We start from the raw sequence: 27,565 nt of genomic DNA, 5'->3' as shown, positions 1-27,565 counted from the left end.
GTAGCTTTTGATTCTATTTCTCCTCTCAGCTGCTATTTGTGACCCATGAGCTCCCTGGTGAATTCCCAAGGAATGCTGCGAGCCAGGGAACAGGAGCAGAATTCCCTGAGGCTGTGCAGAGGGGTCTGAGGCACAGCTGGGAACCAAACCCCAGTCACCCAACACCCTGCCCTTGCCTTAGCTACTGCACAAGAATTTCCTCCTGCTGTGCCTCTAATAGAAACTGCAGGGACAAATGAAGTGGGCAGATTGTAATCACTGCTGCTGAGTTATCCCAGCGGTGGAATTACTGCAGCCCTCTGCTTTTCCCTACTAATTTGGAAAGTTTGCTGCCTCTTCCTCCCCTTCCCTCCCTCCCAGAGCTCCACCTTGCCACATTCCAGCCTCTGCCTTGTGGGAAAAAGAGCCCGAATGACCAGAAAGAGCCCAGATGTTGTGGCTGGGGGCAGGAAGCACAAGTCAGCTCTGCCTGATTTGTGAAGCTAAAAATAGTGGGAGCATTAATACGAATTTCTTCTTTCAGCTGCCTGGGCAGCCTGGCCTCTCCAGAGGCATCTTCCTTGTGGGAGCCCTGAGCACAGGGAGCAGGGCAGGCAGCTCGTTAGATTAATTCCTCAGTGCCTTGGTTCCTTGTTTTATTTGCATTACAGGAGTGCCTGCAGGCCTGAGTGCAGCTGTGTGAGCCTAAAGACGCTCTGGATGAATTTCAGAGTAAGGAAATGTAGTGAGTGACAGGGAGGGGACAGAACCTGCAGCCACGTGGCACCGACAGCAATAAACCTGGGGTGAGTTTATTTTCTGTCAGTGAATGCCTTCAGCTCTCCCCCAGGCTCCTCACTGGGAGCTCGGTGGATAATTGGGAAAAGCAGGCACTGTCCCCTTCCTGAAGCAGTGCAGGAGGAGGGTGATTGCTTGGGATGGTCTGTGTGGATGGTGAATGTCCTGCACAACCTCCCAGAGTCACTGTAAATCCCCCTTTCAGTGATTTCATGTCAGGGGCAGCCACTGGGAGAGCACATTTGGGCATCTGGGGCACTGGGGAGTGTCTGGACAGCATTTTCCAGCCTTATGGGTGGGGTGGGGAGGGTGGGAACAACGTGATCAAAGTGGCTTTTGTTCCCTGCAGCATAGATTATAGTAATGTTGCTATGGCCACAAATCTCCCTCAAATTGCTGCAGACAATTCATGAATTTCCTTTTTTATTACATCCTAACACTGAAAACCAGCGAGGCTGCCAGAAACCTCTCCCAGGGAAATCTGTAACCGCTGGAGATGTCAGGAGCTGCACGAGAGGCTGGAATACAGGTAGTGTGAGTATTGCTGTACTGGGGGATGCTGTAAAAAGGGGAATCTCTTGTTGCTGAAACTTTGGGATTATTTTGAGGTGAAGTAATTAAATTAACCCAAAATATCTAGCTGCTCACTTTGATCCCATGACTCCTGATTAATTAGTTATTCCCATCTCCAGGGTAATTGGAATATCAGCATGCCTGAGTCACAGGCAGTGGAGCCCTGTAAGCTTTATCCTGTTTTTCTTCCTTTCCCAAGGAAGCTGTGTGGTCAGGAGAGCCTCACCTGGCACAGCAGCGGGAGATCCCTGGCTGGGAGATCCCTGGCAGTGCTTCCTGCTGCTGCAGCCCATGGGAAGTTTTATTTTATCCTCCTGTTTGTAGCTTTGCTCACTCACAAAGGAGCAGAATTCGGGTGCTCTGAGCACTGGGGGTGAGGGATTTGTGATTGGTTTCTTTCTGGTTTAAGTCAGGCTGTACATCTTGTGTGAAATCACTCATCAGAAACTCTTGTCTTTGTGGGCAGGGAGGGAGGGAGAGGGGAGGAAGTCGGTTTTGGCTGCAGCTTTCCCACCCCACAGCTCCCTGTGAATTGGTCTGTGGGGGTTCTCTCAGGGCTTGGGGAACAGGGCTCTGAACAGGACTCCTAAACATCCCTTGGTCACTGCCTTCTGTGGCCCTGGGCAAGTCATTTAGCTCTTTCTTGCCTTAATTAGGCTAATTAGTGCCTTCAAGGTATCTCAAATTTCTGTTAATTGCTGCTTCTGGTTGTACAGCAAGGCAGTGACCAAGAGCCCTGGGCATGTTCAGCCTGGTTCCTTGTTAGTCTGTAGCCAAATAAACATCAAAACTCCTTTTGCTGTTTGATGTGACAGCTTGGAGGTGATGACTGAGCTTAGAATCCAGATGGTTTGGGCTGGAAGGACCTGAAAGCTCATCCCATTCCACCCCCTGCCATGAGCAGGGACACCTTCCATGTCCCAGGCTGCTCCAACCCGGCCTGGGACACTTCCAGGGGTGGGGCAGCCACAGCTTAACCCAAAGCCTGGCTGTGGCCATTCCAGCACTCAGATTATACTGCTGTGACCTTGTCTGGACATCAAACCTCATGTCATTTTCATCAATTTATTAATTTGATCCTCACTGAAACCCATCCTTGGTCCTTGTCCTCTTCTGGATCATGGGGTAGATTTTTTGGTTCCATGTGACAGAGCACGAGCTTTTCTCTTCATTTCACAAGCTTAGACTCACATTTTGTGTGTCTACATTTTGTATTATTTGAGGAACTGCCAGATTTATGCTTATTAAATATGATGGAACCTTTCTGCCCAAGAGTAGAAATCATGGAAACAGGATTTGGGTTTTCAGGGACCCTAAAGATGTAGCTCCAACCCCCTCCCCTGGGCAGGTTGTGCTTTTCAAGTGTCTGGGTAAAGCCCAGCCAGTGTTTTGGCTCTTTCATGTTTATGGTTGGTTCTTTCATGTTTGTGGTTTGTTCTTCTTGGGCTGTCTGGTTTTTGTGGGTATTGTAGGTCTCTTGTGAGTGCTTCAGCAAGGATCAGCATTTTGGGGTGACTCTACACAAAGCTCAGGAAGAAATCCTAATGATTTACTGGAGCCTCCTGGAGCACATCTGTGATGAGAGAGAGAAGGACAAATGTGTAGGAACTCAGAAATGGAATGAGGATTGTGTGGAGATGGAAACAAAGGAGGGAAGTGTCCTGGAGGAGGAATGGGGGATGAGGAGACACATTCAGTTTGTGGGCAGAGACCATACACCCTGATTTCATTCTTTTATTTCTCCTGTGTTTTTTACTTCCTTCTCGTGCACTGCACCCACACGTTTTGTTAATTTCTAAGAAGAGAAATAAAATACTGAAACTGTTTTGGCAGCTTCAAAAGCAGGAAATCCACATTACTGTGGTGAGGCTTCATCAGCCCGTTCTCACACTGGTGGCCTGAGCTTTGCCACCCTCAAGTGTCCTTCCCATGGCACAGTGAGCTCAGACTGGGCTGCTGGGGCTCTCTGAGCTCCATGTGTGGCTGAAGAAATCCAGACTATCCTGAATGGACAGGCTTGGACAGCTCCAGCACCCACTGCCCTGCTTGTCCCACATCCATGGTGAATTCTCATGTTCACCCCACAAATGGTCTTATAACTGATTGAGCAGAAAGATTTATGTGCAGGGGAAGTCATAAATAAGCTCTTCAGTGTGCTAAATGTTAGTGTGATGTTTTTCTTCCTCCAGAACTGGAATGCTTGGCGCAAGAAGGATGTGGATCTGTGAGATTGGGTCCAGAGGAGGCCACAGAGATGCTCCGAGGGCTGGAGCCCCTCTGCTCTGGGGCCAGGCTGGGAGAGCTGGGGGGATTCACCTGGAGAAGTTCTAGAAGGATCCAGGGAGAGCTCAGAGCCCCTTCCAGGGCCTAAAGGGGCTCCAGGAGAGCTGGAGAGGGACTGGGGACAAGGGATGGAAAGGCAGGACACAGGGAATGGCTTCCCACTGCCAGAGGGCAGGGATGGATGGGATATTGGGAAGGAATTCCTGGCTGTGAGGATGGGGAGGCCTAGCAGAGGTTGCCCAGAGAAGCTGTGGCTGTCCCTGGATCCCTGGCAGTGCCCAAGGCCAGGCTGGACAGGGCTTGGAGCAACCAGGGACAGTGGAAGTTGTCCCTGCCCATGGCAGGGGGTGGAACGGGATGAGCTTTAAGGCCCTTCCCAGCCAAACCAATCTGTGATTCCATGAAATTCCCCCTTGCCCAATTTTTTGAAGAGTCTTTGACAAGATGATCTTTCAGGTCCCTTCAACCCAGACCGTTCTGTGATGATTTGAAGTGTCACAAATGTGTGTCAAGTGTGGGTCCTTTGTAGTCTCTGTGGCCACATTTTGCAGAGGACACAGCCTGCAGCAAACAGCACACGTGGCTCCAGGTGTGTTCCTGTGAGAGGGATGGATCTGTTCTCTGGGGCAGGGAATTCTCTGTCATGCAGCAGGTGGAATGTGCTGCTTCTCACCCAGAACTTGCTGATTTTTCCTTTCCTTCTTTTCCACTGAATTCTTCACTGCCAGGCTCGGCTGGGCTCAGGAGCTTTGTCATAAAAAGCTTCCAGCTCTAATCCCTCAGTGTGCCATCAAAATGCAGATAAAAAATACTACAGGTCCTCCTTGGTTTGTGTGTGGAGGCAGAGAGGGGCTGGGAGGTGGATTTTTGGATGAAAGACTGTTGTGGAAATCTTCCCCAATTCCGTTTCTGTAATCTGTGTTTAACATTCTTGTTCTCTGCTCCAGCCCCTCACCTTTAACTGGAGTGCTCTGAGATTGCTTATCTGAAAGAGATGGAGGTTCATTATGTTAATTGGCTCTGAAATGACTGCAGCAAATATCAGTAATTGGTATTATTATTCTGCTCTTGTTGTGTCCTAGGGTTTCCAGGGAGCAGAAATGAATATGGAAACCTGCTCTTTGTGCTGTGCTTGCTGTCAGAACCTCACGTGAGGCTGTTCAGTGGTTCTGGTAGCAAAGAGTGGGACTGGTGACATGGAGAGGGGAAAGATCCCTGCTCAGAGATGTCTGTGTTTAATCCCAGCTCCAGGAGAGCTCCCTGCTCTGACTGAGGAGAGTCAGAACTGTGACTACAGCAAAGACACGGCCACTTGCCAGATGAACTATGGATGTGTGGCTGGAAAATTGATTTTAGGAGGGAGCAAGCGTGGAATAAACTGGTGCTGCCACTCCTGACTGTGCTGCCTAAAATTGTTTGGAGAAGGGATAACTCCTTCTGGCATGGTGTGTCTGCCTGCTGCTGACAGCACTATTTCTACCCAGTTATGAGATCGTTTTTCCTCAAAACTCTTCTCTCCCAGCTCTGCATTGTCCAGAATGGTTTTGTCCCTCATGAGGCAGAGTGGAGCTTTCCTGCTGGTGCTGACAGGAGTGAGCTGGGGCATAACTTGATCCTCTCTAAGCTGCAAAGCAGAGCAACATTTTGGTAATTTGCTGTAATGGGATCTCTGTGCTCAGCAGAATCTGTAATGTCAGTTGGGATTTGGTGTGGATGGGAGGACATCAGAAACGAGGGAGGGTGGCTGGATGGGGCAACAGTGGGGCAGCTTTGATCTCTCTGTGAGCAGGGACAGGACACAGGGAATGGCTGGAGCCAGGCATATCCAACCTAAACCAGGAAGCTTTAAGTTGGCTATCAGGAAAAGGTTCTTCCCCAGAGGATGTGGGACACTGGAGCAGCTCTCCAGGGAATGGGCACATCCCAGAAGCTGCCAGAGCTCCAGGAATGTTTGGGCAACCCTCTCAGGGATTGTTGGGATGGTTGGGGTGTCTGTGCAGGGCCAGGGTTAGATTGAGATGTTTGTGGTCCAACTCTGGGTATTCCATGATTCTATAATGGATGAGGAATTTAAGAAATTCGGGGTAGGAGCCAGAAGCTGGAGTAAGGACAGCATTAACAGGTAGGAGATCAGCTCCACAGACAGTAAATAAATGAGTGTGGTGGTGTTTGCAGGGGTCCCAGGATGAGGGAAGAGACAAGGATCTGACTCCATGTTTCAGAAGGCTGATTTATTATTTTATGATATATATTATATTAAAACTATACTAAAATAATAGAAGAAAGGATTTCATCAGAAGGCCAGCTAAGAATAGAACAGGAATGATTAACAAAGGCTTGTGACTGACTGAGACAGTCCGAGCCAGCTGGACTGTGATTGGCCATTAATTAGGAACAACCACATGAGACCAATCAAAGATCCACCTGTTGCATTCCACAGCAGCAGATAATTATTGTTTACATTTTGTTCCTGAGGCCTCTCAGCTTCTCAGGAGAAAAAATGCTAAGGAAAGGATTTTTCATAAAACATGTCTGTGACAAATGAGAGTGAAGGAAATGTGAAACTGCTTTTAGTTCCTTTCTTTCTAAGCCCATCTGTTTGTTTCACTCTGTTCCCTGGTGATCCCTAGGGGTCTGGTTTTTGCAGAGGGCTGGAGGGTGGCACGCTGAGGAGTCCTGAGCTGCTGTTGAGCCATGGATAACCATGACTGGGATCTGGCCAGGACACCCAAGAGGGGTTTGAGAGAGGCCTGTGGCCATCCTGACTGGAGGGAGAGTAAACCATGCTCAGTGTGAAAAACGCCAATCACTTGTTGTTAAAATTTTTAAAGTTTCATAGTAATAAAATGGTTATAAAAATAGTAATACAGTTAGAGTAGTAATAATTTGGGCAGTTTGAATTAGGACAATATGAGACAATAGAAACAAAGGGTTATGGACATCATGGTACCTTTTTCTGGGCAGCACGAGCCCAAAAAAGGACACACATTAACAGAGGATTAACCCTTAAAAACAACAGCCTGTTGCATATTCATACATCTCATACATGATGCATAAATTCCATTCAAACACAGGATTCTGTCTGGTCATCCTCAGCTTCTTCCTCTGAATCCTGACAGCGCCTTCAAGGCGGGAAGAAGTTCGTTTCTTCTGCTAAGAGGGCTATAAATTCATTTTCTCTGAAAGATTCAGGTGTCCTGTGGCTGCTGTCTCACTGTGAGTCCTTTCTTTAAAAAAAGTATCCTACATAGCATAGTTTCTATTTTAACATTTTTTATAACCTAAAACTATATTTACCACACTACTTAAGAGAATGAATCCAGCATTACTTTCTAACACAACACATGTAATAGTCATTTGAATATTTGCAAAAAGCCAATCATAAAATACATGCATTTTTCACACTCAGTGTGTAGGGCACAGGAGTTATTCCTTCTGCACTGTGGAAAAGCCGGTGTTTGTAATGATTCCCCTCCTGTCCCTTCCTGTCCTGGAGCAGCCAGGCTGGAAGTTACCAAGGGAGTTGATTTTTCCATCCCTGGGGTCCTGTAATCAAACCCCAACTACGTTTGTTCAGACCAAATCACAAATACCTGAGGGTATTTGTATTATAATACCTGTAAATCAAGCCAGGTGCTGATTGCACTTTTACCCTCATCTCCAACTCCAAGCATCCTGGTTTCTTCTCCTGCTCTCTGCTTTTCCAAGCATTAGTTTGCTTGGCAAAACCAGAGGGATCTGCATCACGTCTCCAGCGCTGGAATGGCTGCTGATGCTCATTAAAAGCTGAGTTCCAGTTTTGGAGGTGCTGTGAGTTGGGAAGAGTGTTAGAGCCATGTTACAGCTGTATGGGATACTTAAAAATGAATGGAAAATATTGATTTGCAGAAGGAGAGCTGCTTGGAGGCAGTGGATGAGAACATGGTGGGCAAGGGAGTCCTTTTTTCCTCTCCAGCTGCCTCGTGGATGCCTGGAGCTTTGTAAAGAAATTTACCACAGTCTGATGAACTCATTGTGGAATTAAGGACAAACTTTGATGCTACTGTTTTAGGACTGTTTCCTTATTATTTGAATCTTTGCTCAGAAAAAAGTCTCAAGGTTTTTTTTCACCGTGTCTCTGAGTCTTCTCTGAGCAGCACAAGACACTGTTGACCTTTCAGTGGACTCAGATTTTCTGAAGTTTCACCTCTTTTTTATTTAATTTCTAATTTTGAAAAATAAAATATTCCTTAGATTAAAGTTGGAATGATACAACTTCCATCTGGGAACTATTTTAGATGTAATTTGAAAAAACAGACTGTAAAACACACACTCATAAAAACAGTTTGTCCTTTCCAATGTACTAGAAAATGATTCTCAGCAGCCTCTTAATGCCCTCTGCTCGCCTGTATTTAAGCTCCATGACATGCTCAGAGACACAGTTACACTGGATTTTAATACTGAGTCATACATAAATTCCCAGTATGGATCATTTGGGGGAGATTAATATGGAGAATATGTTAATAGTGAAGAATTTGAAGTCATTGCAGATTTTGCAACGCTGAGTGTGCACGAGGAGCTCGGTGACTGTAAAGTTGCTGTCCAGTTCAGCTTGTAAATGAGATCACTCAAAAAATGTGCCTTTAACTTTGGAAATTGTGTGGATGTGCACAAATACTCCTGCCTTAGAAACATGGAGTCCCAGAATGGTTTGGGTTGGAAGGGACTTCAAAAGGTCATCTCATCCCATCCCTTGGGCAGGGACACATCCCAGTGTCCCAGGCTGCTCCAAGCCCTGTCCAGCCTGGCCTTGGACACTTCCAGAGATGGAGCAGCCACAGCTTCTCTGGGCACCCTGTGCCAGGGCCTCCCCCCCCTCCCAGCCAAAAATTCGTTCCCAATATCCCATCCGTCCCTGCCCTGTGTCCTGTCCTTCTCCCATTCCCTGTGCCAGGGCCTTCCCCCCCTCCCAGCCAAGAATTCCCTCCCAATATCCCATTTAATCCTGCCCTGTGTCTATGGGAAGCCATTCCCTGTTCCAGGGCCTCCCCACCCTCCCAGCCAAAAATTCGTTCCCAATATCCCATCCGTCCCTGCCCTGTGTCCTGTCCTTCTCCCATTCCCTGTGCCAGGGCCTCCTCACCCTCTCAGCCAAAAATTCCTTCCCAATATCCCATCTAACCCTGCCCTGTGTCTATGGGAAGCCATTCCCTGTGCCAGGGCCTCCTCACCCTCTCAGCCAAAAATTCCTTCCCAATATCCCATCTAACCCTGCCCTGTGTCTATGGGAAGCCATTCCCTGTGCCAGGGCCTCCTCACTCTCTCAGCCAAGAATTCCTTCCCAAATCCCATCCAACCCTGCCCTGTGTCCTGTCCTTGTCCCATTCCCTGTGTCCCGTCCCTCGTGGCACTATCCAAAGGTGTGGATCAGTTTTCTGCAGGTTTCTGGACCCCAGCTCCCCACTTTTGGCTTTTTAGCATTCCTTGTGCCTCCAGCTCTAGTCAGGGGCAATTTTTTGGTACGAGGCAGGAGTAAGGCACCACTTACCAGCTTGAGGATTTACCAGCTGATCCCATCAATTTTCCATAGGGTGCCACTGATTTCCCAGGCTTTGATTTGATGCTGTTTTTCACGAGCATCTCCCTCAGCCCCAGGGAGGTCCCTTGATTAAGTCATTAGTGCTCTGTGGGACCTCATGGGGAGCCCAGGCTGCCTCAAGTAATGAGCTGAGACAAGAGTGGCAGCATCAGATGGATCCTGCCCCATCCCTTCCCCTTCTGATTCCTTATTTTTCATGGTGGGCTTGGTTACCATGCCATCTGATTTTTGTGAGAGGGATTTTTTGTGGAGAAATAAAAATTGAGCAAGGATCATGTAAAAATAATGTCTGGCCACATTCGGCCTGCCCTTCCTCTTCTTCATCCCCAGTTTCAGGGTTTGCTGGAGACTTAAAAAAAAACCCAAACAGAACAAACCAAACACCAAATTGCTTTTGAGTAACGTGGAATCCTGATTATGTAGATGTGAATAACGTATCACAACACACATTCATGTTCTGCCTGCTCAGAAATCCTGCTGGTGGCCTGTGCATGGGCATCTACAGGGAATTTAAAAAAAAACTTGTTGGGGTAGCTGTGTGAAACCAATACCTTCATGATGGTTTTGGGTGCAAAGCAGCACTGATGGGTATTTTATAGATAAATAAACTATTGAGGTATTTTCCAAAGGAGCAGGCAGCCTAAACTGGGTATTGCAGCAAAGCAAAGCAGCAGAGAAGGGTGGGTGAGGAGCCCTGAGAGGGGATTGATGGATGTTGTTAATCTGGGAGAGGGGAATGGTGCCATTCCTAAGCTTTTTCTGTGTTTGAAAATCCTGTTTTCAGTTGTTCTTATCATGCCAAACTTCAGGTAGAACAGAACATTCCGGCTAATTGCTTGCTGGTGCTTTTTGGGAAGACTGTAATTCAAACTGTTCAGCTGTTTTGGAGGATGAGACTGAGCAAATACATTTCCTCACAATTAAAAATAAATACAAATAAAGGCAGGGTGACCAATTCAAGTCACGGTGCCTCTGCACTTGGGAGCAATGATTGTATATTTGGCAAATACCTCATTTGCAGTTCCCATAAAAATCCACCAAAGCTGGGCCAGTTTGAAAACACTGAGGGAATAAGGGCAGGGAATTAAGAGGGAGAGGAGGCAGAAAAACTGTATTTCTAAATTATCACTGAATACCACCCTCGGGTTGGATTGTGTCCTCACTGTTTCCATGGACTGTGTCATTTTGGGGAAGCTGCTGGAAACAATCTCTGCAGAAAAAATTCTTCCCAGAGCACTGGTTTTGAACAGCCTGGATGTAGATTTTGCAGGGATGATGGAATTCAGTGGGACCTGCCCTCTCTGTGTGTGCCTGTATGTGAAAATACATATTTATATATCGGTGTATGGTGGTGAGGATGATAAAATATCCCTGTATGTGAATGTGAAAGTGTTTAAGGATGGGGTTTGGGGCAACCTGGGGTAGTGGAAAGGGTCTCTGCTCATGCCAGGGGGTGGAACTGGATGAGCTTTTGGGTCCCTTTCAACCCAAACCATTCTGTGATATATTAAAATCTGAGGCATCCCCTCCTGAGCAGAAGCTGCTGGTCCTTGCCCATCCTCTGAGCCTCCTGTCCTTGTGGAAGGACAATGTTGGTCCTTTAAGAGCCAAATTTGGGTGGAAACAGCTTCAGAAGATTTTAGAAAACACAGTTGTACAAATTGTATTTCTGTAGGAATCCAGGCTGGAGGTGGGATGGTGCATTGGGCTCTTGGCTTGGAGCCTCATGGAGAACAGTGGGGATAAAAACCTTCATTTTTCTTTTGGTGGAGGTGGTGGTGACCTGCAAGAAAAATAAACAGGGCAAAATAAGCATTACAGAGTATTTTGTCTTCCTGATCCAGGAAATTTTTGAGGCACAATGGTTGAGATGACCACACATGTCCCCCATGCTGAGTTAACCCTGCAGGAATTAGTGCAGGAGATGTTCCAGTGTAACAAACCAAACCAACAAAAACCTGCTGGACTTGGAGATGGAGCCTGTGACAACTTCACAGCCTCTAATAAAGGTTTTGCAGGTGTTGAAGTTACAGAATTAACCATCACTGCTGGTGGCACCACCCATCGTTCCCGTGGTGACAAAAGCCTGCAGGAATTCCAGGTAACAGGAGGAAAATGTGAGAGTCACTGAAGGATGATTTGTCTTATCTGCTGGGCAAACCCTCAGATTTGCCAGTTTTCCAGGTTATTTTTGTTTGATAGAGAGCAGATAAGCAGATTCATTTTTTAAGCACCTCTTCTTGTGCTTAATCAATTTTCTCTTGTCTGTAGTGAAAAGAAATTGAGTGTCAAATTTGTGCTTAAAGGGAGAAGTGGGTTCTCTGTGAGCTGCTCTGAACAAACCCATCTTTGTGTGACCAGGCAGCATCAGAGCTGTCATGAAGATCCTGTGAGCCCCTGTCTCTGCTCTTTTTTCATCAGGATAGGAAATAAAAGTCATGGAAAAGCTGGGATAAAGCTGTAAATGTGATCATGGGAGTTCTTGGGAGTAGCTGCATCCTGGCCCTTGTGATTTTCATCAAGTACAGAGAACAGGAAAATCTGTGGAGTTCACAACACCAGTTGAATAAATTGTTCCAAGAATATGAGAAATAACTTAGAGCAATCCAGCTGATTTTTAAACTGGAGGATGGAGTGAGCAGGGTGGGCTGTGCCTGGGGCAGAGGGCTCAGCCCTCCAGGAACTGTGCAAGGTACTTGTGATTGCACTGAGCAGCCAAATGTGCTTCAGTTCCCCAGATAACAAGTGTTTAATGCCATCTGTGGACATGTGAGCTGGGAAATAGGAACAAAGGATGTTTTTACTGCAAAAACTGAATTTCTGAAAATACTGTTCAAGTAGCTGATTTAGCTCTGATATCCGTGTGTTAAAATGTGGGAAAAGCTGGAGATCCTGCAGAAGGAGCAGCAGGGCAGCTTTTGGATCAGGGTGAAAATATCTAGAGTTGAACTTTTAAACTCTCCTACTGTGCTTATGGGTCAGGAAAGAGACCAAACCTTGAATCCCTTCTCTGGGAGAAGCTCCTTGGGTGACATTGACAGGTAGGCATGGGCTGGGATGGAACTCCCAGGAAGGGATGGATTTGCTGCCTCTGAATTTATCTTTGGAGGTTGAACTTGTTTTTTCTTTACCTGTGGGGATGCTGAGGTATCCAGAGAGGGTGACACCAGCTTGGTGGCAGTGAGCAAAGGAGGTTTTCATTGCCCTTCTTGAAGACAAAATCTCAAGGCACGTTTTCTGCTGTGAAAGCAAAATGCTGTCATGGAACAGAGGGTGGCTTTGCACCATAAAATCCTGGGAATTCTTGCTTGGATCAGTTCCTTTCAAATAAATTTTGGCAGTGGGCTGGGAGCTTAGGAGAATTTTCTGGAAGGGGATTGTTGCCACTTCTATGTGTTCTTCCTGCTGGAGAGCGAAGAACTGTGCCAAGACAGATTCTGATGTGCCTCGAGTTATTCTTTACAGCAGTTCATTTACCCCTGCTGAGCATCCCTGACTTCATGGTAATTCTCTGTGCCACTCAGCTGGTTGAAGGTGAAAAGGATTTGTAAAATTCCCAGCTGTTGGTTCAGGTGAAAAGGAACACCAAGAACCTTCATTTGAAGGTCCAGTTTTTATCCCTGAAAGTCTTGAGCCTCTGGAGTGTGTGCCAAGTGATTTCTTTAATAAAGTTTTTCTGAGTTAGATAAGGGGGGAAAAAATCCTTCTTTCCTCTCAAAATTAAGTCCCAATCATGGAATAATTTAAGTTGGAAGACTTCTCTAAGATTATTGAGTCCAGCTCTGCCAAAGCCACCACTGACCCTTGTTCCCAAGTATCACATCCACAGAGAATCTAAATCCCTCCAGGGATAGGGGCTCCACCACTGCCCTGGGCAGCTGTGCCAGGGCTGGACAACCTCTTTTGGGGAAGAAATTATTCCTGATACCCAACTGAAATATTGTCTTTTGTCTTGTTACTCCTTGTTGATAAATGTTGGGAGTAACATGAATGTCTTGAGCCTCTGGAGTGTGTGCAAAGTGATTTCTTTAATAAAGGTTTTCTGAGTTAGATAAGGGGGGGGGAAATTCCTTCTTTCCTCTCAAAATTAATTCCTAATCATGGAATCATTTGGGTTGGAAGACTTCTCTAAGATTATTGAGTCCAGCTCTGCCAAAGCCACCACTGATCCTTGTTCCCAAGTATCACATCCACAGAGAATCTAAATCCCTCCAGGGATAGGGGCTCCACCACTGCCCTGGGCAGCTGTGCCAGGGCTGGACAACCTCTTTTGGGGAAGAAATTATTCCTGATATCCAATTGAAATATTGTCTTTTGTCTTGTGGCTCCTTGTTGATAAATGTCAGGAGTAACAGTTCCACGGTCAATGTCCTGTTTTCCTTACCCCCCTTCATTTCCACCTTGGAAATCCCTGTGCATTCCTTCTTTTCCTCTCTATGGTTTTCAGACTTGAGCTTGCTGAGGGAGTTCAGGGATTTTTAAAGGGAATCTTTGTCCCTTGGGGATTTCAGTGGTCACTTGACCATCCAAAGGTCAAGGCTGAGAGTTGTGTCTCTCCTGCAAGAGGGCATGAAAGGAGAATTTTGGCATCTGGGGTGGGTGATTGGGAGCACACAGAGCTCTCAGTGGAGCATTTCCAGCCTGAGTTATGCCCTGCCTTGTGAGCTGGCAGCTCCTGCTCAGCTGAAGGTAAATTATTACCTTAAACCCCTTTCCCTTCTGGTGACTCAGCAGCTTTCAGGGCATCTCCAACCTGCCTAAATTTGGATCTGAGTCTGAACCCAGCCCTGCAAAGTCTGTGAAGGTGCAGGATAAGGACAAGGCAGGAGAAACTTGGCAGGTTTGGACTTGACTCTTGGGGCCAGGGAGGATAATTTCCCAATTTGTTTCTGGGAAATCACTTGGTTTTGTTCAGGTTTATGGAAGAAACAGTTTATCCTTCACCAGCCTGTTAAAATTCCTTTCTCACAATGGGATCATAAAATCTTTGACTTTCTCTCTGCTTGCAACAACAGGTTTTGATTTCCCTGTTTGTGGGAAATTGGGGCTCTCTGGAGTTTTTTATGGGGATTTCTCCCCCCACAGACCCCTCCTGTGTTATCCCACTCATAATATCAGGATTACCAAACACTTTTGCATTTCCAGCTCTGCTTTACATGTCCTTTTTCTGGAGGATTAATGTGCTGGGTAACCTCTGTGCATAAACAATTCAGGAGCAAATGCTGGAGTGCAAATGCAGTTAATGGACCCTGATGGTTTTTTGGCCATTTTTATGGGACATGTTGCCTGAATTAGCCTGGGAAATTTTTCTGCTCTTAAATATCAGAGCTCAATTTAATGTTTTGTGTTGTCCAAACATCTGCTGGACTTTGGCATCTCCTTAATGGCACTTGGAGTGGGAGTGCCAGGAATGCTTTCCAGAGCTGTGGATCTGTGCTTGTGTTGCTCTGTCTCCATCACGTTGGCCTTCAACTCAGGTTGGAGCATCCCAGGAATTATTTCCTGGGCATATTTCTGTATTAGGTTGTAATATTTGTCTGCATTAATGCAGGAGAATGAACTTAAATAATTGTACTGAAACCAAATTTTAGATTGGCAGTGGCACCTCTGACAGTGGAGAAATAATGGCGGTGCAGGCAGGTGAGGGAAAGAAAAAACAGCCTGGATAAGAAGAGAAAATAGGGAAGCAAGTGGAGATAATTGTCAGGGAAGAGTGAGATGGAAGCAAATTGGGATGTTTTTGTGACCAGGAGTAAAGGAAAAAGCTTTTTGGTGAATTCTGTGAGGATGAACAGAGGAAAATGGACAAATTTCTCTGGCTGGTGACAAGAAGAGGTGAGAAAATAAAACGGAGAGCACTAAATATCCCAAGATGCCATTTAGTGCTGTGTGTTCCCTCCCCCATGAACGGGGATTGCTCCACGCCACCTGGGGCTGCAAATTCTCCATCCCTGTTTCCTGTGGGGCAGGAGGAGATCTGTGTACATGTCTGTGAGGCTGGGTTTAATTTCCAGGAGGATGTAGGTCTTGTTTATGTTGGAGCAGCAAGCAGGAGAGGCCAGGAAGAGACCATGTGTGTAAGAGCAGGGCTGCATTCCCTGTGGAGCAGAGGAGCCTTCCTGGGCACCTCTCCACAGCTGCTCTCTGCATCAGGCATGGGAAAAAAAAAAAAGCAATTAAAATGTTCTTTAGAAAAGATAACAACAGCAAAGTTCTGTTTCAAAGGATGGAAGGCTCCTCATCCACTAAATTCATCCCATCACACAGATTCCTGTGATCTCCAGAGACCTTTAGGAGCTGCAGCTCACCACATCAAAGGAGTGTCCGTGGGGCTTGGAGTGCAACCATGGAACATTCAGGTGCCACAGGGGGTTCACAAGGCTCTGAGTCCGTGCCCAGGGAACAGATACTCCCTTGCTAAGACACCATCTAACAGCCTCCCCCTTCCAGACAACTCTGCATCCAAGGTGACCTGAAAAACTTCTTAATACGTTAAAACATGCCCCATGTTAAAACATCTTAAAAATGCCAAAGTCCAGGTTTAAGAACTTTCCCTCTGCTTAAAAGATGTTTCTTTGCAGAGTAAGTTTTGCTTTTCCTCACAGATTTTAAGCTCTGGGAACCATGGGCCTCTCTCCCGGCACAGTGTCTGCATGTGCTGAAGGGGGACATGGAGGGACCCACAGCAGGGGACAGTTGAGAATGATCCATGCTCCAAAACTTGGGTGGCATCATCTGATATCCTGCTGGCTTCCCACTGCCAGAGGGCAGGGCTGGATGGGATTTTGGGAAGGAATTCTTGGCTGGGAGGGTGGGGAGGCCCTGGCACAGGGTGCTCAGGGAAGTTGTGGCTGCCCCTGCATCCCTGGCAGTGCCCAAGGCCAGGCTGGATGGGGTGAGGATGAGGATTTCTCTCCTCTGCCCGTGGCACAGAGTGAGCAGGGTCCGTCAGCGTCCCCTGTGTGCTGAGTCAGGATCAGTGCAGGTCCCTGTGAGCCCTTCCAGCCTTGGCTCTCCCTCTCTGCAAGCACCCCAAGAGCTGGTTTGGGGTGAGCCACGTGTGTCCCATGGCTTGCTGTGTGGGGGTAGGAGATGGGGACCGCAGGAAAGCTCAGCACCCTGGGGAGCAGTGGGGACACCAAGCTCAGTCCCACCACTGTCTGCTGCCCAAAGCCCTGCAGAGCTTTGACCAGGAATGGCCCTGGAATGGCCCTCTTTCCTTTGACCAGGACTGGCCCTGGAATGGCCCTTGTTCCTTCCACCCTCCCACAAAGGAACTGTTCCAGATTGCAAGGCAAGATGGATTCTATCACCATCTGGATGGCAGCTGTCTTTTGTCAACGGGGCAGTTTGCCTTATCTCTCTCTCTGAGTGACCACAATCACTCCTCCCTCTGGGGAGACATCTGCTGATAACAGCTATTGAATGTCACTGCGTGGCTGATAAGAACTACAGCATCCCATTGGGAGATGTGAGCCCAGAGGGAGGAGCCAAGCATTCCTACCTGGATATAATCTGGAGATCCTGGAATAACTGCATGGCTTCTCCACTGGATTCCCCAGAGGAACAGCAGCTGCCTCTTCTGGATCTTTGGAGGAAGACTGCCTGTGACAGTGCTCACAGGGGTCCCAGGATGAGGGAAGAGATCAGGATCTGACTCCATGTTTCAGAAGGCTTGATTTATTATTTTATGATATATGTTATATTAAAAGTATACTAAAAGAATAGAAGAAAGGATTTCATCAGAAGGCTGGCTAAGAATGGAAAAAGAAAGAATGAATAACAAAAGCTTGTCTCTCAGACAGAGTCCAAACAGCTGGACTGTGATTGGCCATTAATTAGAAACAACCACATAAGACCAATCACAGATGCATCTGTTGCATTCCACAGCAGCAGATAATAATTGTTTACATTTTGTTCCTGAGGCTTCTCAGCTTCTCAGGAGAAAAAATGCTAAGGAAAGGATTTTTCATAAAAGATGTCTGTGACAACTGCCCCCTTCTCTACAGGATCCCTGCTCCAGCAGAACCACCCCTGACACTGCAGGAAGGCTGCAGCCACAATTCCAATGGGACTGCCACCAACACCCTGACCCACAGGGTGTCAGGTTGTGTTCTGACTCTGTCAGTGCTATTTTAGTTTACTGCATTGTTTATTTTATCCTTTTATTTTCTTCCCTATTAAAGAACTGTTATTTCCTGCTCCCATATTTTTGCCTGAGAGCCCCTTAATTTAAAATTTATAGCAATTCAGAGGGGTGGGGAGGGTTTACACTCTCCATTTCAGGGGAGGCTCCTGCCTTCCTTAGCAGACTCCTGTCTTTCCAAACTGAGACAGTAGCATTTCCCTGTTTTCCTGGGATGGTTTCCCTAATGGGATGTGGAATGGAGTGCCAGGCAAGCAGCCAGCAGACATCTCAGCAGCATCTCTGTGTTCCTCCCCTCCAGCCCTGCAGTGTCCAGGGCAGCTGGCTGAGGCCACCTCTGGACAAGTGAGTGAACAGAGCAGCCCCTCATGTCCCAAACCTGAGCTGTGAAATCCAAAACCTGCATTTAAAAAATCCCACTTTTACACCACTCCATGACATTCAGTAACAAATAAATCCCACAGCCTGGGCAGGGTTTTCACTCCAGCATGGATAGAGGAGATGTTGAAGTGACAGGGAACTTCCCTGCTCGCCTTTTGTGGGGACAATACAAACCAGCAGAGCAGAAAGACATGCAAAATATCACTTTTCAAAGCAGCAACAGATCTTTCTGTCAAAGGAGAGATTTCACAGGGATGGGCATGGCTGGATTCAGGGCAAAACAATCAATGGGGGTGAAAACCAACGTTTCCCACCAGCCTGGGGTGGTGAGGCTGGTCCCTGAGTTCAAGGAATTAATTTTATGTTGATCATCCATTGGGAAGAGTTCAGCAGAACCCTGGGGTGCTGCTGGGACAGGAATCTTCAGAACATTTCTCCTCTGGCCAGCACTCCTGGAGGCTTTCCTGGATTGGGTCTGGGCCAGCCTCCTTGTGCTCCAGTTTGTCACCTGCCTTGCTGTGTCCCAGCAGATGTGACAGAGCACTGCTGGCTCCTGATGGTGGGAAGAGTTTCTGCGTGTTCCTGTGGTTTGGCAGAGCTGCAGGAATCAGCATTTCTCCCCTGTTTTATTGTTTTATGGATCCCCCCTCCCCTCCTGCCAAGTGGGAATAACACTGCAGAAAGTGCCTGTCCCCGCGAGGGAACAATTTGGTGGCATTCAGGAGTTGCTGAGTCTTGAGCAGCTTCTGCTGGTCCAGCCAGTTCTTTGAAAGTTGGAATTTTTGGGTACTTTTTTTTTTTTCTCTCAAATAGCAGCTTGAGATGGGCCAGAAACTGTGGTGACAGTGCCTCTAAAATCCTTAAGCTGCTTGAATCACTCCAAGGAGCCAGGCAATAAAAGAGCTGGAATAAAATGTATCCCTCAATGTCCTTCACTTCTGCTGACAGCTGCAGTTTAAATTACTGGTGCAACCCTTTAGCATAGCTGGCTTGTGAAAACTAATAAAATATAAAATGAAGTTAGAACAGAGACTTGCCACCTCTTCTCTGGTGGAGCGTAGGGAGGAATCACACGTTTTTTGAGGTGAGCCTCTGCTGGGGTGCTGTTATTGCTTTAATGACAGTGATCAGAATAAAATATGAATATATGCTGGAATTTTTACATCATATTAATTATATAGTGTTTATTAGACAAGGGCCTTCACTTTAATATAAAGTGGCATTTATTCTATGCGGAGTTTGATGTTTTCCAGAACTTACATTAAAATTAGGCTTTTTTAAAAAAAACTCTTAAGCTCTCTTCTAGTGGAAGGTGTCCCTGGCCATGGCAGGGGGTTGAATGAGATGATATTTGAGGTTCCTTTTAACCCAAAAAATTCTGTGACTCTCAGGAGAGTGGTTTGTTTGCTTGATGGATTTGGGCATCCCATTGCCACATGCTCTGATTCCTTGGCTCCTTTGGCTCAAGTGACCAGAGTTTCAGGGACAATAATGGGTGGCTTTGAAGGAAAAAAGGGCAGATTTTTATTTTGTAAACTGTCAGATTGCCATGAAACATCTCCAGGGTTCTTTTTAACCCAGACAATTCTGTGACTCTCAGGAGAGTGGTTTGTTTGCTTGATGGATTTGGGCATCCCATTGCCACGTGCTCTGATTCCTTGGCTCCTTTGCCCCAGGTGGCCTGACTTTCAGGGACAATAATGGGTGGCTTTGAAGGAAGAAAGGGCAGATTTTTATTTTGTAAACTGTCAGCATTCCAAGCTTGCCATGAAACATCTCCAGGGTTCCTTTTAACCCAGACAATTCTGTGACTCTCAGGAGAGTGGTTTGTTTGGTGATGGATTTGGGCGTCCCATTGCCACGTGCTCTGATTCCTTGGCTCCTTTGCCCCAAGTGGCCAGAGTTTCAAGGACAATAATTGGTGGCTTTGAATTAAAAAAAAGGCAGATTTTTATTTTGTAAGCTGTCAGCATTCCAAGCCTGCCATGAAACATCTCCCGAGCTGGGAGAGGCAGCGAGGGCTGTGCAGATGCTGCAGCGTGGGTGAGGTTTGGAGTGGATATTTCACAGGTCACATTGAGATGAAACCCTCAGCTGTGGCTGTTGAGAAACATCTTCACTCTTCTGGAGAACTCTGGGAGGAACTTTGCAATCAGGGAAGGAAGGAGGGTTCTGCAGAAGGGTCCTGGCTGTTCTTGTTTCTGCAAACATTTTGTAGCTGATGGAACCGTGCCGGGATCCGCAGCCTGCCAGGAGGGACCAGCTCCCATCACCAAGTGTTTCCTTCTTTGTATCCCAAAGATGTGGGCACTCAGGAGGTGTTTTGCCAGCTGAAGTGAAAGGGATGGAAGTGAAAGGGGTGGAAGGGGATGGAAGCAGCCTTTATAAAGCAGCAGCAGCCTCCAAGGACCAGCCCTGAGTCCCTGCTGGGAGCTGGGACTGGGGAGAGGCTGCGAGTATGGAACACATTAGTGAGAGTCAGGGTGGGGAGAGGGAGGTTGAGATGCTCTGCTGTCCCAGAGGCTGTGTGGGAGGATGAAGGCAGCATGTGGATGATCCTTTTTGTTTTGAAACAAAGGGAAATGCCACTGACTTCACCCGAGAAGGATAATCTTGGAGCCTTGGGCTTTTCTTCACAAAAGGTATTTTGTTTTTATTTTAATTTTTTTTTGTCTGCTTGTCTGCTGAGATCAGAAGGGTTGTTTGCAGCAGAGGTGTGTCTGAGAGAGGATTTGAGCTAGGGGAGAAACTGGATGAAGAATTGGTGGGAATTGCTGGGCTCGAGGCTGGACTTGGTGGGTGTGTCACGGAACAGGTCGGGCTGGGTGGCTTGCAGGGATCCTCTTGGACCTTGGCACTTATGAAACAGTGGAGATAATGACTTTATTTAATATTTTTTGGGAAGTGATCCCATGGATGTAACCTGAGAGCTGTCATTTATCAGGTGTTGTTCAGGAAGAATTTTGGGTGAAGTGAGGAAGTTGAGAATGCCTGGAAGGGGCTCAGAGCCGATGGAGCAGGGAGCTGCTGATGACCCACATCTGATCCCTTTTAGATTTGCAATATCCCTTCTCCAGGTGGTCTCATTTGTGCCTGATTCCCCCTTCAGCCTCCCTTACTCCCCAGCAGCCCAAATTGTCAAACTTGTGGGAGCTTCCAGGCTTAAGACCACATCATAAATCACAGAACCCCAGAATGGTTTGGGAGGCAAGGAACCTTAAAGCTCATCTTGTTCCACACCCTGCCATGGGCAGGGCCACCTTCCACTCCCCCAGGTTGCTCAATCCCTGTTTGGAGAGGTCCAGAAGGAATGTTTGTGTCAGAATGCCTCTCTTGCAGATGCCTCGAGGCCATGCAGAACTTATCTCATGAGTCCATGTGGTTCTGTCTGTGTTTCTCTGTTAAACAGGAGGGAAACCCTTGAGATCAGCACTGGCAGAAAGAAGAGAGGTGGAGGAGGAGTCGATGTGGGACAGGTCTGAGCCAAGGAGCTGAGGCACAACAGGTAAAGCACAAAGGAGCTCTGCAGTGTCAGGCTGCCCCATGCCTGGGGTTAAGTTGCTTCTTCCCTTGCTGGATTTTAACATAATTCACCAAAACATCTCACACCCTTCTAACAACACTCTCCTCCTCCCCACAGTCCAGTTGAAATAATGTTGAGATGAGAAAAAGCTTGTAAAAATAGGGCAGGACCAGCACAGTGTCACCCCCAGAGCTTTAATCAAGCTCCTTACATGTTTTTTGGCCATCAGCTCTTTCATTTAATCATCCATTAATTGCTGAAAGTTTTAGCCAAATTCATTTGGCAGAAGTTGCAGGCGAAGAAGCAGCGTTTCACAATATTCTGCTTTCAGCAGTTTTCAATTCTGATTTTAAAAGCAGTGTTGAATGTCACTAATGGTCTGAGCTCAGTGTCTGGGTGCCTTGGGATCCAAATCCCTGCACACAGCTCAGGGGGAAGTTGGGCTCTGAACATTTTTCTTCTTTAGCATCATTCTCTGGGCAGATTCTTGTCCCCAAACTCTTTGTAATTGAGGTGTGAGGATTAGTCCATGGGTGCTGATCACAGCTCTGGTGGGGTTGGGTGGTTCTCTGGGAGCCTCGCAATCCCACTGCAGAGGCTGGAATTGCTGCCAGCAGCACATTTCTCCTTCCCCAGTTTTCTTCTCACTCCTGTAAGGAAGCCAGAGGATGAGATGAGGTTTTGTGCCCTGTGCTGAGCTCCTTCAGGCAAACTCAGGCTCTGGAGTATTGTCAAAATTGCTGATGAGTTTGGGCTCCAGCAGAGGTGTCAGGAGTGAAGCAAAGGAGTCAGGGAGTGGCATTTCCTGGCACAGGGACACAGGGACACCACGGGGCAGTGGCATCCTGCACAAAGCTGCTCTGTCAGCCCAAGTTCTGGAGTGGAAGCAGCACATGGATTGTGGCTGGGAGCCATCAGAGTTCCTCCAGTCAGAATCTGGCTGCTAAATCTGATTGCTGCTCTCAGGAAAGCTTGGATGAGGTGTGATGGGCTGTGGTTCAGCACAAAGCACTCGAGGTGCTCTCAGGGTCCCTTGTGGCCATGAACTCTGCTCCTCTGTGAAGAGATCACAGCTGCAGCTCCAAGGACACACACATGGCCAGTCCAAGCCCCTGTTTTGACTCCCTGTCAGAGGATTTCTCCAGCAGCACTGTGTCCTTGGGAGCCGTGCTTGGAGCATCTGCTCTGGATATTCTTGGGCTGAACTGCTTCCAGCAGGCTTAGCAACTGTGCCTGTGATTTCCTGCAGGAAATCCAGCCATGCAGGGTGCTGTTCAGCTTATGGGACTGTGCCTATCAAACCATCATGGCATTCTTAAGTTGATTTTTTTATTACTTTTTAAAAACCTGTTAGCTGTCTCCCCACCCCCACCCCCATATCTGTGCATCTATGGAGTGTTTTTTTTCCCTGCCTTGTTCAAGTGAAAGAGTAAATCCTTTTTGATTTATTCCAGAGCAGCCCTCGAGCTCAGCTCCTGTGAGAGCCTGCTGACTTGGAGTTCAAAAGATCTCACAGCTTTGAGGCCAGGCTGTGGTCTTCCATCTTGCCTCAAAGTTAAACTGAAAGAGAAAATTCCTTTTCTTCTTAAAAAGAAAATCACCATGCTGTGTAAGGGAATCAGACTTACCTGGAGCAGCAGAGAATGCCAACTTGCAGCATTTCAGGTTAAAAATCTGGTTGTTTAGCAAGGCTTTATTTTCAAGCACTGAGCACGTTGTTTAGGAAGTGTTTTATGGAGATAAATACTCCTTTAAAGGCAGTGCTGTTGCCTGGCTGGGATCCAGCCTGTGATCCTACATTAAAGCATTTTTTGGGTGTTTAAGCCACTACATTACCACGGTGGCTAGAAATGGAAGTTCTGATCCCTGACTTCCTGCAGATCTGCAGGGTTAGATGACATTTTAGGAAGAAATTCTTTATTGTAAGAGTGGTGGTGAGGTGAATAGAATTCCCAGAGAAGCTGTGGCTGCCTCTGGATTCCTGGAAGTGTCCAAGGCCAGGCTGGATGGGGTTTGGAGCAGCCTGGGATGGTGGAAGGTGTCCCTGGCCATGGCAGGAGGGTAATGGGATGCTCTTTAAAGTCCTTTCCAGCCCAAATCATTCCATTATCAATGAGGTGCAGACATATATGGCATATATATATGTGTGTGTATGATTTATATACATATATAGAACAAAACAAACCTGTAAAAACTATTTATATCCTATTCCACTTCCACAGGACCATGCTTAGTCCAGATTTATGCAGCTGTGGCTGCAGCTGTGAGCTTGGAAGGGCAGAGATAATGGATGGAAGACTTTTAATAACTGTAGGGACCCTCTTTTTAAAATCCTGCTCCTCTGAGCAAGGTGACCTTGGCTCTGGCTTGGAAATCCAGCCCTGCAGGGGAAGGAGATGCTGATGCACAGAGCAAAATCTTGGCCAGGCAGCAGCAGAAGAGAAAGCACAGGTTGGGCTGGGGGAGGAGTTTTCAGCACTCTTGAAGTTGTCAGGCTTGCAGTTAAAACTATGGGTGCTCTCCCAAATTTGAATTTACACCTGGCAGTGGTGTAGCTCTGTTTTTTAAAAAGCTCCAGTCCTGGAGTGGAGAGAGAAGCAGCTTTTTTACAGCAGCACGAAGGACTGGCAGCATAAGGGACAGCTCAGATGGCCCTCAGAGTGTGAGGGAAATATCACATGGTGTTTTCTCAGCAGAACTCCTCCAGAAATCCTTTCTTTCAAAGTTTTTGGGCCTGTGGAGAGTGTGTATGGGAATACCTTGGTGCTTTACCCCCTTTTCAGGAAAAAATGTTGAAAGTTGAAAAAAATATGTTGAAAGAAAGCTGAAATTGCAGTGATTCTCTGCCATGTGTGGGTACAGTAAAGGCACAGAGCTCAGGTGACAGTAAAGGACAGGGAACAGAGTGGCTCTTCCTGCTCTTTCTTCAGCAGGGAAAACCCACATCCTGACCTTCTGCCATGTTCTGAGCCAGCAATAAAGTATAATTGTCAGGCTTGCAGTTAAAACTATGGGTGCTCTCCCAAATTTGAATTTACACCTGGCAGTGGTGTAGCTCTGTTTTTTAAAAAGCTCCAGTCCTGGAGTGGAGAGAGAAGCAGCTTTTTTACAGCAGCACGAAGGACTGGCGGCATAAGGGACAGCTCAGATGGCCCTCAGAGTGTGAGGGAAATCTCACATGGTGTTTTCTCAGCAGAACTCCTCCAGAAATCCTTTCTTTCAAAGTTTTTGGGTCTGTGGAGAGTGGGCATGGGAACACCTTGGTGCTTTACCCCCTTTTCAGGAAAAACTGTGTAGCAAGCTGCAACTGCAGTGATTCTCTGCCATGTGTGGGTACAGTAAAGGCACAGAGCTCAGGTGACAGTAAAGGACAGGGAACAGAGTGGCTTCTGCTGTTCTGTCCCCCACTCTTCCTGCTCTTCTTCAGCAGGTAAAACCCACATCCTGACCTTCTGCCATGTTCTGAGCCAGCAGTAAAATAGGAATAAGTTTTTTTCCCCCAAATCTAATTTGAAACATGATGACTGGACCGTTCTTAAACAGCTTCCAAGTTAACAATAAAGAAACTTCACAGAGTGCTTGGCAGGAGCCTCTGTACATAATTTAGATCATAATCAGATGCATTAACACATTTTATATGGATCTCATGGGGGCCAGGAAGACGAGGTGTGCTGGGTAATTTCTTTCCAGATTTCTTTACCTGATTGTTTATTACTCTTGGGGACTTCATTTGTGGTCCAAATGTCACCAGCAGAATCCTGCTGCTTCATGTGCCTGCATTCAGAGTAGCTGCTGGTGAGGCTTCAAATTCCTTAATTGCTCTGTTCTCTCAGTCTTTCCATCCAAAGGGAGGATGGGGAGGGAGAGAGGGAAGGGGAACAAAAGCAAGGACCCAAATCCTGCAAACTGCTGAGCTTCCCCTCTGCCTGGAGCTCCATGGGAGGGAAGGGGCTGAGAGTGCTCCTTGTTTCCCACTGAGTACAATCAGAAGCTGCTGCTGGAGAGCTGCATGGGGGAAACACTTCCTCTCCCTCCCTTTCCCTTTGAGATGTTCAACAGCAGCAGCTCTAATTTTATAAATCTCCTGAAAGCTTTTCCACACTCAGAGAAGAGAAATGGTCGTGTGGCTCTCGCTTTGCTTGATTGTTTTGCCGTGAATCCAGCCATGCCCATCCTTGTGAAATCTCTCCTTTGACAGAAAGATCTGTTGCTGCTTTGAAAAGTGATATTTTGCATGTCTTTCTGCTCTGCTGGTTTGTATTGTCCCCACAAAAGGCGAGCAGGGAAGTTCCCTGTCACTTCAACATCTCCTCTATCCATGCTGGAGTGAAAACCCTGCCCAGGCTGTGGGATTTATTTGTTACTGAATGTCATGGAGTGGTGTAAAAGTGGGATTTTTTAAATGCAGGTTTTGGATTTCACAGCTCAGGTTTGGGACATGAGGGGCTGCTCTGTTCACTCACTTGTCCAGAGGTGGCCTCAGCCAGCTGCCAAGTTGTGCCATTGATGCACAGGTTGGCACAACCAGGAATGAAACCTCCAAGGCAAGTCAGATGTGGCCTGGGTGTTTGGGCAGGTGAGAAAGCTCAAGAACATGACAATGGCTGGCTTACACCCCTGGATTTGGGCCAGGGAACAGACCCAAAGCGGGACCACAGCAGCCCATACCAAAACCACAGAGCTCCTTCTTCCCCTTTTATCGGTGCCTGATAATGGTACTGAAAACCACCCCAGACCGGGGGGGAAGCATGGATTTGTTTGCCTCTTTTTTATTTTTTCTCTTCAATAATTGTTTATCAGCATCAGGTGATGATGCAACAACATCCCAGATTAGCTGAGCTCATAAAGTGGCTTTTACCACGGAGCATCATGATGATGGAGAAGTGAGTATCCTTAAAAATCAGAGTTGATGGGGTTGCTGAAGTTCCATTTTGTGTGCTGGGTGAATCCCTGTGTCTCACCCTGCACCTCCAGTGCCTTGTGCTGTTGAAATATCCACAGGGAGAGGGTGAAGAGCTGAGAGTTTGGGGCCTCTCCCATAAACTCCTGCCTTTCCCTGGGTTTTCCAGCTAAGTGCTGAGGAATGGTGTTACTTGCAGGATAGTCTCCCTCAAGATAGAAAAGTTAAGGTTGTTTTGCTCTCCTGAACAAACCCTTTTACCTCCATCTCACGATTCAAAATTGTCAGGAGAGCCTCAGAGCAGCCTGATGCAGGCTCTGAAGGGTTCACGTGAGCAGGGCAGGCAGGAGTGCACGAGAGGGAGAAAATATCCCCAGTCCCTTTGCTGTTTATAACCATGTCACAAGCGTTTCCTTGCTGCCAGTGCCCAAGTTCCCAGCTGGCATTGATGAATTCTCCTTAGGTCAGTGGCACACACAGTTTGAACAAGCTTGATGGCTTCTGGGTCCAGCCAGCAGAGCTGCTGCTGAGCAGGAGGAATGAGGAATTCAGGTTGGCTTTAACATGGGAATTCACTCTGCTACTTTAAACTGACAGGGGGCAGAGTTAGGTTGGATTTTAGGAAGAAATTCCTTACTCAGAAGGTGGTGAGGCCCTGGCACAGGGTGCTCAGAGAAGCTGTGGCTGCTCCTGGATCCCTGGAAATGTCCAAAGCCACATTGGATGGGGCTTGGAGCAAACTGGGATAGTGGAAGGTGTCCCTTCCCATGGTAGGATAATAAAAATCATCAGTGGATGATTTTTAAGATCCCTTCTAATCCAAACCATTCTGTAATTCTGTGATTCTGTATAGGAGATGCTCTTTAAATATCACAAGGACGGGAATAGACATAAATAAGGCACAATGGGAAAGATGAAACAACTCTTCACTGGGAATGAGAATAAAGTGCATTTTTGTGTATCAGGCAGAAGGATGCTGCCTGTTGTCAACGTGTGTGGTTGCCCTCCTCTGGCTGGAAACAGAACAACCTCCCAAGACTGGAGACTTTTTGGGGGCAGAACTGTTGTGTTTCTTCAGAGTGACTTTGAAAAGAGTCAGGATCATTGTAGATGCTGGGAATTGATCAGTGCAAGGTCTCACCCTTCATCTGCAAAGCCACCCTGGGCAAGGGGCGACTTCTGAGCTGCTGGATGGGGACAAATTGTGCAGAGCCAAGGGATGCACCAAGGCCAGAACGTGTCACTAAACATGGACAGACTCTGCAGAGGTGGGTGCAGGGCTTGGAGAGGCTGCAGAACACAGCTTGCTGCAAGATGCGGCTCTGAGGAATCCGTCACCAAGGCCTGGTGACCCCAGAGCCCTGTCACACCTCAGAGCAGGCAGCTGACCCCTGCCCGTCTCTC

At 47.2% G+C, this 27,565-nt stretch overlaps 1 protein-coding gene across 3 annotated transcripts in view; it reads left to right on the top strand.

Annotated features, from left to right (window-relative positions):
• The window catches only part of EXTL3 (exostosin like glycosyltransferase 3), a 108,118-nt gene that overhangs the window by 35,227 nt on the left and 45,326 nt on the right, over positions 1–27,565 (top strand). The window contains exons 1-2 of one of the 3 annotated variants that reach the window (XM_031064265.1): positions 1,288–1,306; positions 21,148–21,243. The gene's annotated coding sequence lies outside the window, so the exon portion shown is untranslated. Of the gene's footprint in view, positions 1–1,287; positions 1,307–15,635; positions 15,679–21,147; positions 21,244–27,565 lie in introns of those variants that run through there. The other 2 variants (XM_031064264.1, XM_005429785.3) reach the window with 2 other exon arrangements.

Source organism: Geospiza fortis, unplaced genomic scaffold (genome assembly GCF_000277835.1).
Source record: "Geospiza fortis unplaced genomic scaffold, GeoFor_1.0 scaffold319, whole genome shotgun sequence".
Lineage (NCBI taxonomy): Eukaryota > Metazoa > Chordata > Aves > Passeriformes > Thraupidae > Geospiza > Geospiza fortis.
This window is presented reverse-complemented; position numbering and strand designations above follow the sequence as displayed.